Raw genomic sequence first — 5,002 nt, forward strand, 5'->3', positions numbered from 1 at the left:
CACCGGCAGGCCTCCCTCTGCTATGGGGCTATTGAGACACTGGCCCTAAAGGAATTAGAAGTCCTCCAGAAATCTCATGCTGGGAGAAGAAAAAGGTGGAGGGTGAGTGCCAGCCAGAGGAGACATTTGTCTTTAGAAAGAAATTTCACACAAGCAGTGATGGGTGGGTCAGCAGTGGGCGGGACCACACCTGGACCAGAACTGCTTCCTTAGACACACCTTTGTCCTGTTTAAACCTAGACCTCCTGTCAGGACCCAAAAGATGGGCTTGAGGTTTACTGGACCTCTTTATGTGTTCTTTTTCTTAATGTGGCCACAGGGAATAATACATCTCTAGTCTGCTTTCCACTATTACTCTTTAAATGACAACATGTGAACCAGCCTGACTTGTGGGGCATCAGACTGGACTCTAAAATCTTTGGTAGCAAGCCAACTGAGAAGTTTACTTTTTGTGGAATCTGGACTTAACCAAATTTCTAGAACTCAGGATCTCTGGAAGAGCAGCCAGTGCTCTTAATCTGTGAGCCATCTCACTAGCCCAGGGACATTCATTCTTTGGTTGGTGTGAGCCTTTTGTGAAGCAGCAGGACTTGGAGGTGGGCATCTCTGCATTGCTTTATCTGTTCCTCTTCCCAAGGCAGCCACAGTGAACAAACCTCCTCTCTCTCTGCTTTTCACTATTCCTTGTTGTTTCAATGGCTTATCAAGGATGGCTGGCTCCACCTCATTTGTTGGGACTGTCAGGGCCCAGGCTTTGATTTCAACAACTCTGGTAACAGGACCAAGGACCAGATACAACCTTCAAAGCCATGCCCCTCAGTAACTTCCTCTGGACTAGGTCCTGTGTTCTGTAGTTTCTTTTACCTCTCAGAACAGCACTGCCTGGTGGGCTGAAGGACTAACATGTGAGCCTGTGGGGCATTTTGGATTCAAGCCACATCTACCTTGTGTGCTGCTGGTGCCTCCAGCTGCGTTTCTCCATTTCTTGCCTTCCCAGTCTTCTGGCTGTTGGCATTGACATTGGATTTTGAGACCTATACTTTTCAGATAGAGACTGTTTCCTAGTAAGTGAGCATTTGGCCAAGCCTTTAGCTTAAGGTTCTCTTTCCCATGATCCCCATCCTCTACTTGGTCAAAGTGAAGCTCAGCTGGGATGTGACAGTTCACTGGGGAAGAAGTTCAAGGGGTCAGGCATATCCTGTTCCTCATTTCACAAACCACAGTGCTAATTGCCCAATTTAGAGTGATTTGGCGGTATCTCTTGGCAGCAGGCTGCAAACTATCTCACTTGGACAACTGGCAGCTGAAGATGTTTTCCTTCATTGAGTGGTGTGCACAGGAAGTCTCCTGGTGGCCTCTTGGGTCCGGAAAAACTGGTCCTGGAGTCATTGGACCAGGCCCCACCTCCAACTGGGCTCTGTGTGGCCTTGAGTTGTCATTTTGCCTCTGAGCTTCCTGTGTCTGACAGATGCATTCCTCTGCTTGCACTTTGGGGTCCCAGGGATGCAGTGAGGGGAAGTGTGACATGGTTGTGGCAGTCACAGATTTGAAAAGACTGCCCCCACCCCCACTGACCTGGTCCAGCTTACAAGATGTGGCATGACAACTCTTTCTTTCTTTTCTCCCTGTGTGCTGGGATTCGGTTTCCACTTCTTATCCATAAAATGGAATGAATTATTTTCATCGTGGTGAATGGAATGTGTTCACCATGTCCCCTGGGCTGTTTGGGTTCTTTGAATGGAACTGTGGGTCATGCACTTCACAGGCATTTCTGCTGGCAGCAAATTCCAGGAAAAGACCCTTCAAGGCAACAGTCAATGACACCCTCCTTACAGGAAATGGGAAATTTAACATGGCTCTGGCTAAACAAGCCCAAGTCACAGGTCAGCATGGGATGCAGTGATGGCTGCTGGTTGCCAAAGATACATTGGCCGCTGGGCCCTATGTGACACATTGACACCACATTGTATGGGTATCCATCCTCAGGAGCGGACAAGTAGCTGTGTAAATACACATGACATGCTCTCACCTTCATAGAAATACACCGACACATGTTATCACATCAAAACCTAAAGATATACTCTCACACCAACAAAATTCACACACACACACACACACACACCTGGACACAAGCACATATTTACACTTTTAAAGATTTAGTTTTCTTTCATGAATGTGAGGGTTTGTTTGCATGTATCTATGTGTTCCTTGTGGCTGAGGTGCCTATGGAAGACATAGGGGGTGTTGTAAGCCCTAGAACTGGAGTTGCAGATCATGTGTAGGTGCTGGGAACCCAACTAGCGTCGGTTAATGCATATGATTATGTGTGTGCAGGTACATGTTTGTACAAGCACATATATGGAGGCCAGGGTCATCCTTTTACATTGTCTACTTCCTTTGAGGCAGACTCTCTCATTGGCCTGAGCTCATTGATTCGACTGGCAAGTCAATATGCCCTAAAGTACCCCTACCTCTACCTCCCCAGTGCAGAAATTATAAGAGCACTTGGCCACACCTGCTATTTCTGTGTGGGTTCTGGGGGATCGAACTCAGGTCCTCATACTTGCAAGGAAGGCAAATGTTTTACAGGTAGAATCGTCCCCAGTCTCATGTAGTCTTATTTAGTCAGACACAAAGGTGCATACACAAACACACACAAGAGCCCAGAACTGTGCTAGCTCCTGACCATCACCCCCAAGGAAGGGCAAACACAGAACGAGGCCCACTGGGAAGAGGGCTAGGGGTAGGATCCCTCTGCTACTCTGGAAGCCATGAAGTTATCAAGTTTCCAGCTAGAAGATGAAGCTGGGATCCTATGAAACATCCCGAAACTGGTCCATGTGCTTTCTTATGGAGGCCAAGAGACTCTGAGAATAAGGACTATGGGGGGTGTCTTAGCTCAGAGGGGACAAGGCATTTGAGTCACCTATGCTGGGCCAGGTTTTGGATAAAGCTTCGAAGAGAGAGAACCATCACCATTTCACCCGGAAGCGTATGCTCTTCAGACAAGAATGACCGAAAGGATCATCATATCAGGCTGTGATAGGTGGGCTCTGTAGGGATGAAGAGCTGAGAATGCTGTGTGAGCCAGCAGGTCACTGAGCACCCCAGCAACTGTGCGGAGAGGGCTGAGTTGAGGTGGGCAGGAATGAACTTTGAGACCAGACACAGTTTGGAAAAGAGTTCCTACAAGATCCTGTCCGACCGTGTCACAGGACTGACAGGGAGGCTCCACGATTGGGAGTTCCTTTGTTCCCCACCGTCCTCTTCTTCAATGGCATAATAGGAGCCTGCTCTGTAGTTTAAAGAGATTAAGGATTCCTCTAGCAACCTTCCCCATCATTGTTTCTCAAAGATAAAAAGGGTCTACTTCTGCAAATGATCCCTTTCAGTCCAGAGAACAACCTGCAGAGTAGGCGGGAGGGAGAGAGGGAGGGAGGGAGGGAAGACGAGGAGTGCTACAACTGTTTTTGCTGTGTTCCCTTAGGCACATTACTTGTCCTCTCTGGGCATTTTCTGGAGTTGAGATGGATAATTTCATAGCTACTCCAATCCTATAGCCTATGAGCAACCCTGTACTGACTGTGCCCACAAGGGGTGAGTGGGCAGGCACACCCTGCAACAGCTGCCAGGCTAAGATCAAACGTCCAGGCAGGAATGTTTTTACAGTGATGCTATTTATTCCTTTCTGGGTTTCAGAACAAAACCCCAGAAGCAAAAAGCCACTTACTTCACGGCCCCCAGAGATTCCTCTACAAGGATGGTATGTGCTAACCAAAGACAGCTGCATCTGTACGGAGAATTTTCTTTACACCCTGCTCGGTAAATCTCCACACTGGACACACCATTTGTCTGCTGCAAAACTCAGACTATCACTTTAAATAGATTGCCTCAGGGACTGAGACTTCAACAGAAGGCAGATCTGCCCACAGCCAAGAGCAAATAAGAAATGCAAAAGTTATCTGAAACTTACATCTTACAAGTCTCATGGACCAGACAATGTTTAATGAAATGACAGTGTTGCTAATGGCTTTAATCCTCACAGTCTTTGACAGTCCAAGGCCTACCAATCAAGAATGGACGTGGAATGCTTTCTCATCCCTTCCCAGACATAGTCCAAATTCAAACACCCGAGCTCAGCCAGCTTGATGGCTGGACAGAGAACTCTGGGCTCAGAAGAGTCTCCTGCTTAGCTTTGTGCTCTCTTGTCCTGAGAATTTTTACTAATCAACCAACAAACAGAATTTGTTCCAACATACACTTGCAGTTCAAAGTCAACAAAAGCCCTCAGAACACTTCAGATAAGGTTCTAGATTGGTCTTCTATTCCTGTGATAAACACCACAACCAAATGAACTTGGGGAGTGAAGGATTTATTTCATCTTATACTTCCAGGTCGTGGTTTATCGTTAAAGAAAATCAGGATAGGAATTCAAGCTAGGCACCTGGAGGTAAGACCTGAAGCAGAAGCCATAGAGAAGTCATGTTTATTGGCTTCCTCACCCTGCTTCCTTGTGTAATTCAAGACCACAGGCTCATGGGTGGCACTGCCCACAGTCAGCTGGGTCCTCTTACATTAATTAGCAGTCAAGAAAATGCCCCTGCAAACATGGCCATAGGTCAATCTGATATGGGCAATTCTTAAGTAGAGGCTCCATATTCCCAGGTGACTCTAGGTTTGGGTTGGCAGCTGTAAAACATAAATAGAAGAACCAGAGAATTCCATTCACAGAATGACACATCCCTATCAATCAAGAGATGGAAAGGTTTTGACCAGTGAAAGAATATATCAACAACTCCATAGCTAATCAATACTTATAATTTTTAAAACAATTTGTGGCAGCTTGTAAAAATGTATTACTTGGTGAATCTTAAACTCTCAGTGAGTACAAGAGAGCTAACACAGTATTAACTGTCCTCAGCATTGACACTTAGAATCATCAATGTAGATAAATGTATGTTTGGAAGATGCTTTAGCCTGACTGTCTGTGCCTCCCTCAGGA

This window comes from Grammomys surdaster, unplaced genomic scaffold, assembly GCF_004785775.1.
Source record: "Grammomys surdaster isolate TR1022 unplaced genomic scaffold, NIH_TR_1.0 214, whole genome shotgun sequence".
In the NCBI taxonomy this organism is placed as follows: Eukaryota; Metazoa; Chordata; class Mammalia; order Rodentia; family Muridae; genus Grammomys; species Grammomys surdaster.